This window comes from Pygocentrus nattereri, chromosome 14, assembly GCF_015220715.1.
Source record: "Pygocentrus nattereri isolate fPygNat1 chromosome 14, fPygNat1.pri, whole genome shotgun sequence".
In the NCBI taxonomy this organism is placed as follows: Eukaryota; Metazoa; Chordata; class Actinopteri; order Characiformes; family Serrasalmidae; genus Pygocentrus; species Pygocentrus nattereri.
Genome location: NC_051224.1, coordinates 33,986,034 through 34,002,129, shown reverse-complemented (window position 1 = coordinate 34,002,129; position 16,096 = coordinate 33,986,034).

Genomic DNA, 16,096 nt, shown 5'->3' with positions numbered 1-16,096 from the left:
TCATAACATTGTGAATGTGTTCATAGGTCCTTATAAACATGGTTTTCATAGAAAGTGTTACTACAGTTGCTACTGTTAATTTGCTAGAGGCTGATGCATCCATTGTTTTCTGCTGAACACTGTCGAGTGTGATCTGTCACATATTACCAGGGCTAACATTACTGTGGATTGTGGGATATTCTAAGTTGGATGTACTTCAGGGATAACAAAACGCAGCCTGGCAGTAACTACGCAAAGCCTTAGTTTTGTCGAGTGAGCCATTTGGCAAAGTTTTGAAATGAACTTCCCATTCAAGTAGCTTTTCTCCATCATTCGCCAATTCAAATGCATTCTAAAACAATGTGATTCCCTTGAAGGCTAAAGTGGTGCACATCCAAACTTCAGCTTGCACTGCAGGTGATTCACAAGGTCAAAAAGAACCTGGGTTAATGGCACAAGTTTTTAACGGTGTTAAATTGAAATGGTATGCATGTGTTATTATAGCATTAACTTCGACAGCCCCAATATTTACAGAAAAAGTTTTATTAGCATTTTACATACTGTCCTACCTTTTAGAGGTTGGTATTAGTAATGACTCTAGACCTCTAAGAGTTTATTAGCCACATATTTAGTTACCTGCAGTTGCACTTAATGTCAACATATTTTCAGTTAGTAACTCAAACCCCTTGGCTCGTTTTTTTGAGTGTACAGTGTGTGTGTGCATGTGTGTTATAAAAGCCTGTGTGTTTGACAGAGATAAAACAGTCGCTCTTTATGCTGTGTTTCTCAGCATGGGGTGGTGCGGCCCGGGCCAGCGGAGGCCCAGAACTACTCCAGAACTTTCCAGCTAGCTTCATCCTTCCAAGGTTTCGACCTTTTGGTCTGCACTGCTTGCCAGCGCTCCTCAGTTGATGGGATATAATTTTGAAACTTGATCCAAATACCACTTTTTTTTCAGTTTTGGCCTTCAGAGCCATACAGAACCTGCTTAAAGACGCCTCGACTGCAGATCACGATCAATAACCTCTCTGTCTCTCAATCGCTCTCTCTTTTCTCTCTCTCGGCTGTAGAGCGTTGGGGCTGTGTCCTCTTCCAGGCTTTAGCAGCAACAGCAGAAAAGACAAGAATAGAAAAGGGGAAGATATGTAGGGCCACTTCAAATTAAATGTAATTTAAGACAACATTTGCAGAGATATGTGCAAACCTTTCCTTTTCTATGCGATTTGACGGCACTGTTTTATAAAGATCTTTATAATTTGATGCTATTTGGGTAATCAAACTGCTCCTCTAATCATGTGTACACCCACCTCATTCTTGAACTTATTAGGTTAGCTTACGTCTTAAACGTTTTCTTCACCCTTTTGGTAGCTGTGTAGGTTTTACTCCCAGAACAATTGACCTGCTCTTGCTCCACCTACATTTGCATTCTTTCATAGCAATTGTTGCAAAGTTGGAAATGTTTTACAGTCCACTGGCAATAACTCCATTCAACCTAATGAGAAATTGGATCGTATGTGTACATGACCCATTATGTGTGTGCACGAGAATCCAAAAAGCACAGTAGTAATTTGTTTGAAGTCCATATCCTTCACTAAAGCTTTGATGCCATTAGATATCAGGCTAGTATCAGAACCAGGCCTGGCGTGCAGGAAGCCTGTGTGTTATCTGCCAAGTGCATGTGGGAGTGTATCAGAGCATTGCTTATCTCTGAGCCCACGCTTCTGGACACAGGCATGCACATGACTGCCAAAGACCCTAGCCAAGCCCACCAGGCCTAGACATCCTGAACTTTCAGCAGGCATGGTGTTAACCCTGGTTTTGTAACTGTACATTAATTCAACATTCATAATTTGCTAACAGCTTCTGCTTCATTCCATTAGGTTCTTTATATTATCTATGGGTACAAACACCAAAGTAGTTGATAATTCCATCCATCCATCCATTTTCTAAGCCGCTTCTCCCTCAGGGTCGCGGGGGGGTGCTGGAGCCTATCCCAGCAGTCATCGGGTGGAAGGCAGGATACACCCTCGACAGGTCACCAGTCCATCGCAGGGCAGTTGATAATTATTTTGGGTAATGTAGTGGTGAGCTCCAAGACCCAAATATCGGGAATGCTTTACTTGAAGTCTGCTACATGACTTTGACATAAGTATGCCATGTCGCATGCTACAATTAGTTCTCAAGACATATTATGTACAGTAATATAACAGAGTCATGTTAGCATTGCCAATATTTATCATGAGATGTATCATAAGATTAGGTCATTATCCAACAGTAAGCAGTTCAGGGAACCAGCACTGAACAAGCAGGAGCTTGGGAAGCTGGTACCAGTACAGGATGGTGAGCCAACACAGGAAAAGCAGCTCAGGGAGCCAGTTTTAAGAACAGGTTGGGAGCCAGCACAGGAGCTGCACAAGGAACATCCTCTAGATGATTAGCTCAGGAAAGAGCCATTTGGAACGGAACAGTTAGCTCAAGCGCTGTACAGGAAACCAGCACTGGACAAGCAGCAGCTTGAGAAACTGGTACAAGGAATAGAAAGGTGAGCCAGCACTGGAGAAGCAGCTCAGGAGGCTGGTTTCAGAACAGCTGCTTGGAAAGCCAACACTGGATCAGGACAGGGAGCAAGCACAGGAGCTGTAAAGGGAACCAGGACTGGTGAAGCAGCAGCGTAAGCACTGGATTGGCATGGGGCTGCAAAGCTGCACCAGAACTGGAGCAGCCTGGAAGACAGGCAGTGGAGCCCTGCATGGACCCAGCATTGAAATCCTGGGTAGAGCAGGCACTGGCTTGCTGGTGCTCTTCCTCCATGTGGCGGACTGCATACATACTGCATTGCTAATGATCCATTTGACAACAGAGGGGCCAAATCCACACTGGTAGAGCCCCTCCTCAATAAGATCTTGGGAATTTTCTACCTTCTCAAGCCAATGGTCAAAGGGAAACCAGAAAATGTCTCAGAACCTGGCCAGTGAGTGAGTACCATCATCCCAAAAAGCCTGCACAAACCATTTACAAGGTAACCTAGACTGACATATAGGCCACCCTCTCAGAAACTACAAGAGCCCCTTTAGCTTCCTCAAACTGCAATGATCCACTGTAATTTATTAGATAGAACAGACACTCACCCACAAATTTCCAGCAACCTCTTTTCTGCACTGTTAAATGTCTCCAGAAGGACAGGTGGTGAGGAGCTGGGCTTGATGGTGGCCATGTTACTCACTGCAACCTTTGTCTGAAAAGTGGTGTGTAGGTAGGTGTGTAGGTAGGTTACATGTGCAAAGTAATTTTATTAAGAGAAACCCAATACCCATCATCCTCACAGGTAGCAGGCAACAAAACACAAGGCATATTCATAAGCAACACTAGGCCACAAAGCAGTGGTCAAAAGAAGAAAATATTAAACAAGAAAATTGGCTCAGCAAACACAGAGACTCCACAAAGTCCATAAAATGAGTCTTTAACTATCTGCAGGTGTGTGTAATGGAGAAGGAGTGGAGCCAGGGAAGAGCAGGAGCAGGAAGAAGCTATACCAGACTGGAGGGGGTCCAAATAGGTATCTTTCAGAGGGGGTAGACATAGTGCCATTTTTACTTCTTTCATCAGCTTAATAGCTAGAGCTTGCTGGGAATTTTCAATGTATTTTATTTAGGCTGTCATGGTTAAACTACTTAATACATATAACCTTTTATTAATTTTAGTTCACTGTCATAAAACCCAAAATAAGTATCTGGAAACCACAAAGATCATTGAAAACAGATGATAAATAATATATTGGTTAATGAAGCATAGTAATAATGCTGCATTCAACAGAGCAGACTAGGGTTCTGGACAAGCACTCCATGGTACACCAATAAAAGTCCTTGGACTAGACACCCAATGCTATGTTTGCCTACATCTGAGACATGACTAAATGGATAAGAGTGCAAATATTATGTAAATCTATTGTGCCTTGATTCTCCATTAACATGTAGAGGGTGACACCCCCCTGCATTTATTCTAGTCTAAATAAAAAGACCAGTGAGTTTACACTAACAGTGGGTACACAGATGGTTGGTGTCAGCCAGTCTGAATAGAAGTCCAAGGCCAGGTTTTGGTCCTGATCCATCCCTGAACAGGAGGAAGTTGTTTCTAGATCAGTTTTCTTATTCTAAGAGTCGCGATGAATGTGGGCCTCTGGGTATTGCAGCACCGTTCCCACGGTCCAGCCCCAGTCCAACAGCGACAGAGAGTGAGTAGAACTCAGTGATGACGTCCATTAATGTCCGCCCGTAAGAGGCCGACAAGGTAGTCTGCCAGATTCGGACTCAATAATACATGCTTCAGGGTTTTTCAGTTAAGATTTCATGGGGGAAAAAGGGTCTGATGCAAAACAGGGCTAAAAGAGCTTTGTGGTGGCAGAGTAAGAGGGGGAGGCTGAGTCGGTTTACGGGTGATTTAGCTAAAAACACACACAGCGCAGTAATGTAGCTGAGAGTGGGTGTGTGAGTGTGTGTGCGGATGGAGAAAGGCAGGCCAGTATAAGCCACAGAAATCGTCTTTTCACTGGGAAAAACCCTTCCTTTGGCTTTTAGTCTTTTCACATAGAGCGCTTGGCTCACCCACGAGAAGGAAACAGTGCAAATAGACTTTTCAGGCAAATTCCTGAGTGCTTTTATGGGATCATAGCAAGCCCGGTGTGGCTAAAGCCCTTAATATCTCTAAATAATAGCTGAAATAGTTTTAAATTAGGGGGAAAAGGAAGAAAACGCAGCTGCCAGGAGATCGATGCTGCTCCAGGTGTGTGTGTGTGTGTGTGTGTGTGTGTGTGTGTGTGTGTGTGTGCGTGTGTCAGACTGTGACCGTATGCATGTGTGTGTGTGTGTAAATTCAATGTCATGATGTCACTCCCTGACCTGGCTGGAATGTGACTGCTTCCTATGTGCTGATGACATCATAGTGACATTGGAGGCCCTGTAGCTTTACTTTTAAAACGGCCCCTTAGGACCTCCAGTGAGCTGCAAGCCATCGTCCACAGGAAGTGGACTGGGGGGCTCATAGTGTGTGTGTGTGTGTGTGTGTGTGTGTGTGTGTGTGTGTGTGTGTGTGTGTGTGTGTGTGTGTGTGAAACGCTGGAGCGCTCAGGCCCTGACATGGTTCAGCAGGCACATAAATCACCTGCACTTCCAACAGAAAAGTCCACTTTCCCTGGGAAGGTATAACACTGAGTTTTGGACACACTGGCTCTATTAGACAGTGCACAATGTTCCACACTCTTTTTTTGTGGTTCTAGTACATCATGAAGGTATTAACAGTGTTCTACCCCTCTGTCATAATTCAGGCAATATGCACTACACTGAGGGAAGCAAGTATCTGGACACTTTTGACAGCATAAGCCTGTCCATGGGCCTTCAGAGCCAAACCACAACAACCAACTTTCTGCTTTGACACTATAATAATCCATTTACTTTATATGGTCACACAAAGTAACATTTAAAAGTGTTCAGGTTTCATCACTGGACACCACTTTATAATGCAGATATAATAGCATGAATGCTAGTTTCGCTTCTTAAGGCATGCTTTTCTTAGCAAAAGAACCCAAGTGCAACCCTTATTTTATATATGCAAAGTAGGGAAATGCAGCTGATCCTCTGCTCAGAATATGGTGGACTTCTTCACAAAGCCTCAGTGAGCATGATCCAAAGCAATTTAGCCCTAAAATGTGCTTATAATTGTAATACTTAAAATTATAGTAGGATTACAAATACAGTAGATTTTCGCTCTTATTTTGGCGTTTCCACAAACCAAACTCACTCACATGATTCACCATGCTAACACTGCAAGGTCAAATGGCTGATTAATCTATAATTGACAGTTCTCCCAGCCAGTTAGACTCATTTGATTTAAAAACAGCCCTTTTATTACAAGAAATAGGCTTTTAGCATAGGAAAAAACAGGTTTTTCTAATTGACTCACTTTGGATTTTAATAAGTTCTATGCTATTATCAGCCTTCTAACAGGTTCCTCTGGAGTCGTCAAATGTATTTTTTTTAGGAGTTAATGCATATATATATATATATATATATATATATATATATATATATATATATATATATATATATACATACATACATCAATATATGCAGAAATCAAATTTTTATTTCTGATGCCTGTTCATTTGAATCTGGAGCTGTTAACACCTATATCTATAGCTTCATTGTGTTTTTAGGTCCACTGATCACATGCAAAGCTCACTAAAACAAGTATTTGGTTAAGCACCAAAAAAATATTAAAAAAATAAAATAAATACATAAATAAACAAAAAATCTTCTTCACTTGTGTTTCATTGTTCCTTGTTCTGCTTCAGCAATACTTAAACACTTATATTTGGACAATAAATATGTCAGAGTATTAGCTTCCAAAAGAGATTATGGTTGTAGACTAGAAGTTTCCAGAAAAATAACAAGTTCAGTGAACAAATTTAAAGAAGATCAATGTCATTTCAGGATTCGTCATATTGTGTTTAGTAAAAAAAGAGGAATGAATTCTCTTAAAAATGCGTTTGTGTTTACCCACTGTAAATGATGTTTCTGTGAACTCTCTTAAAATGCATTTTTATGAACTTTCTTAACAACGCATTTATGTATACCCACTTTAACATGGATTTCTTGAAAATGCATTTTTGTACCCTTTCTTCAAAATGTATTTGTGTAAAACGTCTTAAAATGCATTTGTGTACACTCACTTAAGAACGCATCTGTGTACCCATTTTAAAATGTATTTTCTGCAAAGTTTCAAAAAATGCACTTTGCATTAAAATTCACATACATACCCACTTTAAAATGTCATTTTTGTGAACTTAAAATGGATCTTAAAATACCTTTGTGTATACCCACTTTAAAATATATTTATAGAAACTCTTTTAAAAGGCATTTGTGTCAACCTTCTTCAAATGTATTTGCAGACCCACTTAAAAATGTGGTAATGTGGCTATGTGGTAAGCTAGTCTCACTAATAGCTAGTCACCTTGTATCCTCCACTTCAAAGTAGACTACAGCACACTTAGACGTCAGCTCAGCTTAAAATGGTTTAGTAACTGATTACATGGCTTTTCTTGAGTCAATTTAAGGACACCAGAGTTCACACAACTCAAACTTCTTAGTTGAGTCAAAAATTCTCCAAGTTATCGTTTCTAGATCTGCATCTCGGTTAGATAAACTAAACTGAATGCGTTTTTTTTTACTCAGTTTCCCCACTAGCTGGCGCTCCTTCTATCACGCAGTCCCATCTGGCATATTCTCCTCTTGGGTTTCCCTCCTGATGTTGGGATGAATTATTACACAGCTGCACCACTTGAAATGATACCACACTTTAAAGTCAAAACAACAAATATTTTCTCCAGTGTATTAAACATTTGTAGACACAAAATCTGAGTTGCTTCATGTGTTCCTGAGTGGTGCAGTGGACTGAGCCCTCTACCTAACAGGAGGTTGTGAGTTTGAGCCCCAGTGATGCCATAGCCATCCATGAGTGAGTATTCAATGTCTCGCATGATAGTGTGATGGAGAGATTCTTGGCTGGTGAGGAAGTTGAGTATAAAAAAACAAGTTCATTTTATTTACATAACTGAGATGCAGGACCAAAGGCATTAAGAGAACTTTTGACTTAACTAAGAAATTTGAGTGTCCCGAGTTGAGCCAACTTAACTATATCATTTTGAGTAGAGCTGAACTCTTATTTTTTACAGTGCACTGATTCATCCAGCAGCCTTGTTCAGTCCCCAGTGTGAACACAAATGCACTACAAGTCTCAGGAAGTAAGAGATGCTCTACTCTGGGCTCATAAGCTCAAGCATTTATCTTTGTTGTCATGAAAAAAACTTTTTTCTTCCAACCTGGACAAAAAAAAAACATTTCTAATTTGAACGGAGGTTAATGGAATAAGAACAAATCCAGGATCATTTTCAATGCTCCATTCGTCATGATATTTCAGCATAATATGAAGGGCAGTTGGTATTTTTAAATTCCATAAAACATATAGATACATAAATAAATAAATGGATAAATAGAAACACAGACAATATGTGTAAAAAATATCTCAAACAACTAAAATTATGAATGAAATAATTTATTCATCAGGACCTTCTAGGCCTTGGAAGGCCCAATGAGTTCTGGGAACTAAAGCATGCATGTCTGTCATTTTTATTTTCAATCTTTGTTCAATAGAATCATGCCTGCATTAAACACTACACATTCCGTTTTTGGATCAGAACAAAAGAGTTGAACTCTTGAAAAGCAGAGCCATAAACTGGCCAATCAGCTGTTTCCTCCATTGTGTATCTTGGTACATATAGCTAAGTGATCATGTTTTGACTCACAGCAGAACAAATGTGATCAGAAAAAGCATCACTCTAAGGTTTCTGGAAATCTTAGATTCCTCACTGACTGACCATGAATACCAGCCTAATCAATACGTTATTAAAAAATGAAAATCATTGGTGGCGGGTCTACACTAATAAAATAGAGGGTTCTTCGTGGGTTCTTTAGTAAAGAAGATGGTCCTAAATCGAGGAGCACTGCTGTGTCTGGTCCACTCAGACCAGCACAACACACACTATCGCACCACCACCACCACGTCAGTGTTACTGCAGTGCCGAGAATGATCCACCACCCATAGTACCTGTTTTGTGACAGTCCATGGGGGTCCTGACCACTGAAGAACAGGGTAAAAGCGGACTAACAAAGTATCAGAGAAACAGATGGACTACAGTCTGTAAGTGTAGAACTACAAAGTGCTGATAATGGACAATGAGTGTAGAAACAACTAGGTGGTCATGATATTATGCCTGCCTGATCAGCGTACATCAAAAGAAGACACACTCATAAAGCCCCTATGGTGTCTTGAGGGCCCAAAGCAACTGCCTACACTGGTTATAGCAAGAAACAGCCCTGCTTGAAGTGGCTAGTGAACAACGGAAGAGCTCAATTTACGACACAGCTCGTGTGTTGCGCAACGGGGTCCAGCGTGTTCTGAGAGCGATTACATGTTTCAGGCGGGCCGGGCGGCTGCGGGAGCCTCTCTCGTGCTCTTTGTCTTTCTCTCTTCTCCTTTTTCTGGCGATCCTGTTACAGCACTGGAGAGCGCGAACCTCCTCAGCAGGTGTTTGTTATTTCTAAGTGATCCATCATCCTTGTCAGAGCTGATCTGGCCCGCGATGGTGAGATACTGTAAAAGCGGCTCGACGGACAGGAGGGGTCAAAGGTCATGGTCCCACGGTTACACCTTCGGATAGTGTTCCAGCTCCTTCGCCTCCGTGGGGGCTGGTGGAGTTGGGCTCGGCTCTGGCTTGTGTGATCGTAGCGCGGAGGTGAGGCTCCACCACCTTTCAGCAGCGGTGACAGGTGTTACGGAGTCATCCCTGAAAAATGCTGCTTTAGACAGTGCTTTCACAGCACAGGTGAAAAAGCTGCCACCTGTCAGGATGAGGCTTAAAAACACCACTATTTTAAGAGTTATTTATTTATGCCTGAATAGGTATTTTACTTAAGAGTGCAGGAGAAAAAAGAAAGCTGGTCAGGTGCTGATGTTCATTACTGGGTGCAGTTAGAGACCAGCCTACACTTATTTAATGTCCAGTCAAAATGACCAAAAAATGACAAAAAGACCTCACAAACTAAACACCCTTGATCATTTTTCAGTATTTAGTGATGTCTAATTCTTTCTAGGAGACTCTTTCTAGGAGACAAGTTTTCCAAAGAAACCTGCAGGGATATTTTTCCACACCTCCAAAGTTCAGTCTCAGAAGTTGAACTGCCTTCTCACAATCCAAATCATCCCTGACACATTCAGTGATATTGAGGTCTGGACTTTGGAGTGGACAGTTCCTTATTCTGAACAAAAAACATCTACTTTTTTGGCTTGATTTGCAAATGTTCTTCTTTTTTGTTTATTTCCTTTTCTCAGTAAGAGCTTCTTGGCAGCTACAGATCCTCTCAGACTCATAGCATTGAGTTGTCTTCTCACAGTGGAAGGATGGACAGAAACACTTTGTGGGTTTTTTTCAGATCTGAAGCAACAGTGGAGCTTGATATTCTTCCTTTTCTTCAAGACGAATACTTAGTTTTGGTGGCATACCAGGTCGTGCAGGTGGTTGTTAGGAGTTCCGAGAACCTTTTTTTATTGTTCAGTCAACGTTTTCCTTCCATATGCAGGGCGATTATTTTATCTAGTCGCCCCCCCCCCCCCCCCCCCCCCCACCGCTACGTCCCCTTCACCTGAGACCACACCCTCCTCTCCATCCTTCTGCATTTACCAAGTCTACATTTCTCTTCTCCTTCACACTCTGTCATGTTTTAGTTTCCTCTGTGAAAGTGCAGTGGGAGGGGTGGGGCAGGTTGGGGGTAGGGGGAATGGTGGATGAAGGGGGAGCTGAATGATGAAAAGAAAGAGAGAAAGAACAAGACAGAGAGATCTATGGAAACAGACAGAGAAGCACTGCAACTTATTAACTTATTATAGTCACGTCAACAAAATGACAAAAAGCGATGAACATATAGATGTATTGTGTAGCGTTCATCCACATGAAAGCATGGAAGCCCTGTTTTCACTCATCTAAAACCAGTATTAGCGCAGAAGCATGTGTAAATGATTAAATGAAATGATGGTTTCAATTAATACTAATACTAATATCACAACTACTAATAAATGACTGTAGATGACTATAGATCTACACACACACTATATATATATATATAAATGTGAATGTAATCACAGTAATTTTAGAGCATTTTCATTGATTGCATGTTTTTGGAAATTGTATTAGTATTGTAATTATTAATGTAGTAAATAGTAATACTGTATTCAAATAAGGATAGAAAAGTAAAACTAGAAAAAACAGAGACATCTTTTTGGAATGTGATGAAACAAAACATCTTATAACCAAATAATAAAAGTATATTGCTGTTGGTAACTTTACAAGAGAAGGAAAACACATGCTTTACTTTTAATGTAAGTCAATGGAACCAGAATTTTTCCAAGTAATTTTAGGCCATTTCTTTTGGTTCAGTTATAATGAAATTTACACATGATTTAAAAGGCAAAACACACATTAGAATTTGACAAAAGCTTTAAATCAACAAAATGCAGATACGGGATTTATATGTCTGTAAATATACAATATATAAAATAAAATTGTGGCACATTTTATGTTATATGTTTGATTTTTTGTTATAAAATTGCTTTGTATATACGCAGTTGCATACATCCAATGATGGACAGATAGTTGTGTGTGTGTGTGTATGTGTGTGTGTGTGTGTGTGTGAGAGAGAGAGAGAGAGAGAGAGAGAGAGAGAGAGAGAGAGAGAGATGTAATGTTGTAGGGAATTTAGTGTGAGTGGGTCAGTGAGAGTGTGATGGTGTGTGTGTTGAGGGTGGTAACGCACCGCTCTGCTCTTGGTGGGATCAGTGCATTTGAGCTCTGGGGTTGTAACCACATGACCGGCGGGCTGCAGTGGAGCAGCCCAGAGACACATACAGTTGTTCTTCTGCAGCGTGTACAGAGTGAAGAAAAACATCCATTCTTCCTTGTTTTCTTTCTTTCTTCCTTTCTTTCCTCTGTTTCTGAGAGCGATCACTGCCAAAAGTGCTTCTTCACTCGAAGACGAATGTGACACGGAACACCTCGGTGAGAACGTGCAAAACACACACACACACACACACACACACACACACACACACACAGACACACACACACACACACACACACACACACACACACACACACACACACACACACACACACACACACACAAACGCTCTTTACACCTGTTTCCCTTTTTCATCTGTCTCCATTTTTCTGGGGGAGGCAGGATGTTTGCCTTGGCTGAGCCCTGCCCCATGACTTAATCCCTGGGTGCTATTGTTAAATTTTCGAGAAAAATAATGAAAACCAAATGCGAGGATTGAGTTTCGGGCTGGAGCTTTAACAACGTTGAATTTCCAGCCGTTCGGGCCAAATAATTCACTTATGTTTCCCTTGTAATATTACGCCAAACATGAGATCTTTACTTTGTCAAATCTGGTAAGTATCAAACCCGCGGTATCGATAGGAAAACAGTTTTAATAACTGTTCCCCAGAAGAGGCTTGAGGAACACTTCTCACCTGGAAGTGATTAAGCGGGACAGGAAATGGAGGCGGAGAGAGAGCGAGGGCTTCCCAATAATACTCATCTCCCTTGGGGCGCACAAATATGCAGATTCATCAGAACTCGTACAAGAGAGGCAGATCCCATCGCTCCTCCAAAACAGGCTTTAACTCTTAGAAGACGAGGATTGCCAGCAATAACAAAAGCAAGTTTAAAGTTGATATCAATTATTTCCTCACTCATAACTCTTTGACACAAGCGGAGAGATTTGTTCACAAGAAGAAGAGCATCATCCGTTCTTCTCTGGTCAACACTGGAGAGAAAAAGTTACAATAACAACCACAGTTATGAGAATTGTGAATCAAGAAATGGGATGAGGCTCAATATTACATAGAAGCATTCAGATCAACCAATGAAAGCCAACGACTAACGTTAGAGGTCTATCAATAATGCACCCAAAATACAGACTTAATTAAATCAGAACTAAATGTGAACGAAGTTAATCTGAATTAAATCTATTGGACATTTAATTGAGGTAAATATGCTAAGTGTTAGCCATGCATGCCAACAGTTTATAATGAACAGGTAAGAAATGCAATGACTAGGTGTTTGTGAAGGGATCATCAGACCAAATCCAGACCATAGAGCTCAACATAGAAGTGATGATGGACTGCAGGCCCAACGTTAAGACCAATTAGACAAGGAGGCAAGCGAGATGATTGAGGGGACACAACTTCACTCAATGTATGACTATAAGGAAAGCATATGTAAATGAAGTTCAAGAAAACTAAGCAGGGAGAATCTGATCAATATTTGGAGTGGGTGGCCAGTTTGGAGGGGGATTCTGGAAAGAGATTTTCCTATAATGTGGGATTTTGCAATTAATGTGTTTTATACCTGGATGTGTTGTTAATAAATGGATGTTATAATCAATGGGGGTGGTATGACTGGGTATAAATAAGCCAAAACCATAAAGAACATAACCATTACTATAAATAATGGTGTTTCCACTTCGGAATAAGACTCATCTTCCAGGTTCTCAAACACTAGAGGGAGGGAGTGAGTCCAACATGTATGGGTTGAGATGGGGCACTTGAATAAAATCATAGTTTACAAATGTTTAAACATTTTTAATATAAAATAATACATTCACACATTTAAAACATTTTAACACTGCTGTTATATTTTTAAGAGCTTTTAAAAACAGTTCTAGGAGTTTAAAATGCCGCCTCATGTACGTTCATAACGTCTGAGAGGGCAAACCAGCCAATGAGCTGCTCTGCTCGCCAACCAATCAGCACTCAGTGGCAGTAATGCCAGTGTTCTGCTGCCCAAAACCCAATTACTGTAGAAAAAAAATGTACAGGTAAGTTTTCTTAGTTTTTTTGGGAAATGCATCCTTCTACATTCTAAAATTAAAGGAAAGTTCTGGGCGCGTGATTAGAAACTATTTTAACTTTTTATCTTTAGCATTTAGCTTCATTCACCCCATTCTCTGAGGACTCGTTCAGGGGTGACCTCTGGAGTTTTGCAGTCATGGTTTTGATACAACGGGGGAAATAGGAAGAGGCCAGGCTCCTAATAAACTGGCTCTGATATGATTATGCATATACATAAATACAGTCACTACAATCAATTATTCAACTTTGAAAATGGCTCATTATACATGAAAACATAAACATCAGAATAACTGAAAAATTAAGCTTTTATTGTTCAGTGTGGGCCTAATTCTGTCCTGGGTTCTGAGTTTTGAGTATCTCAGTTTTAGTGCTTCCTTTCATTTCTCAGTTTGATGCCTAAATGTTCAGGCTAAGTTACTACTTCGCTGTCCCCACCAGCTGAGAGAGTGAAATTTAAGGGTCACCCATCCACAAATTTCTTGCCTCCATCCAAAACACTACTGCTTACATGCTAGTGGCTTAGCTAAGCATTAAACTAAAATCTTGTGAGGGATGAACAATCACAGCAGCAGCGCATTTGCAAGTGACAAACAGCACCTGTGATTTTTTTTACTGTGGTTTTACTGTTTTTACCATTTTACCATTTCTCTCTTCATGTCCCTGGACAGCAGTTGATAATGAAAATGTGGAATGACATAACACATCATGCTCCCTTTCAGTTAGCTTTTACACATTTTGTCATATACATGTTGAATTGCCTACAGTTTACTGTGTGAATGCATTTAAACGTGGATGATATGCAGAATCTGCCATAGCCAATATGGAAGGTGCTGGAAATGCATCTGGCTTGTTCCAGCACAAATGAAGTCCTGGATATAGGTGATATTAAGTAACAGGCCAACCTTTTAACAGGCTAACATTTATATTATTGTTGGACCTTTGTAATTTAGACATGATAAATCGCGTTGGGAAAAGCTTTTTCAAATGTCGAGAGGAAATAAAATGAACTAGGATGGTTGCACATGGAAAGATCTCCAAATCCCCAAAATGTACATAGGGTAGTTTTGATTATCGATGTCCACGAGCCATCAGATATGCACCTTTTATCTATCCGGAGAAACTAATTACCAATAGCTTGACTGAACAAGAAAGTTTTCAGCTGAGACTATTTCTGAGTCTCTAACACTGACTGAAAGCTGGGGGGCTGAGGAGCTGGGGGCCTTGAAGGAAGAAGCTCTTGCCTCTGCTGAAACAGAATTCTAAGTATGTATAGGAGATACTAAGAGGGATGTAAGTTGGTAAGATTGTTTACATTAAGTGATAAGGACAATTAGAGCTTTTAATATATTAATAGCAGGTGTTTGGCATCAATATGGAATTTTACAGGCAACCATTGTATTGTTGATAATATAATTGTATGGACAGTCTCTGGAGTGTCGTTTTGCAGAAATATAAAACACATTTTTGCCATGTTATATAATGTTTTACACATTTTGTATAAGTATTTCAAACAGAAAGAAAATTGAAAGTGCAGGCCTAATTCAGAATGTAAATCAAATGGAAATGAAATTCATAAGGAAAATGAAACACTAGCATTCAAACATTTGGAATCTCATGATTTGGAACGTCTCATTACTCATATTATAGCTGTCACTGAGTGCATGTGCATGCACTAAATAATCCGATCACTGCAGAAAATCTGATTTTGCTAGTAATTCTATCAAAGCGTTTACATGCACTTGAGTAATCAGATAGTGGGGAAACGCAGGTCTATGTGATTAAAACAGTAATCAGATTTCTGCCTTGCAACCAACCAATAAACTCACAGAAGAAGACGTGACATAAAAATAATGTAAATAAAATTTTAAACATTGCGCCACTTTACCTGATAACATGAACATAAATCATCTAGAAGATGAAGAATAATTAAATGCTTCATTTCGTCAAGCATGTAGTCGGTTTGAGTGAAGCTCCAACAGTATTTTGCTGCATCTTGCAGCGAAGCTGCTTGCTTATTTGTGGTACTGTCATCAGTTTTCGCACATGCGCAGACTGAGAAATACGAAAGAAATCAGAGTAAGAGTTTTCATGCACTGAGAAATCTGATTACTCTTTATTGGATTTCTTAATCGGAATTCTAGACCTTACTCTGATCTAAAAAAAATAGGAATATGTGGTTTATTTGACCATTTCAATAATCAGATAACTGCCGACATCCAATTATGATTGGATTATTGAGTGCATGTAAACACAGTCACTGTCAATCAAAGTTTTGGGAACATTTTTCTTTTTTAAAAAAATCTTTTTAATTTTTACTTTTTTTTGGTGGGGGGCAAGAAGATGTTTAATAACAAGTAAATATATTATAATTATGTTTAGTATTTTGGACACATTACTTGATTTAATCACAGCTTTCTAAATGCAAGCATGTATACTCATATTGTATAACAGATTAATTCTTAATGTGTCACAGCATTTCCAATTATTATGGAATCTACTACAGATCTGTTCATCATTCTGGACACATCTAAAATGTCAGACTTCCTTTTTACAACTTCCTACAAATTATCCAGAAAATAAAAGTGTTTAGTGCTA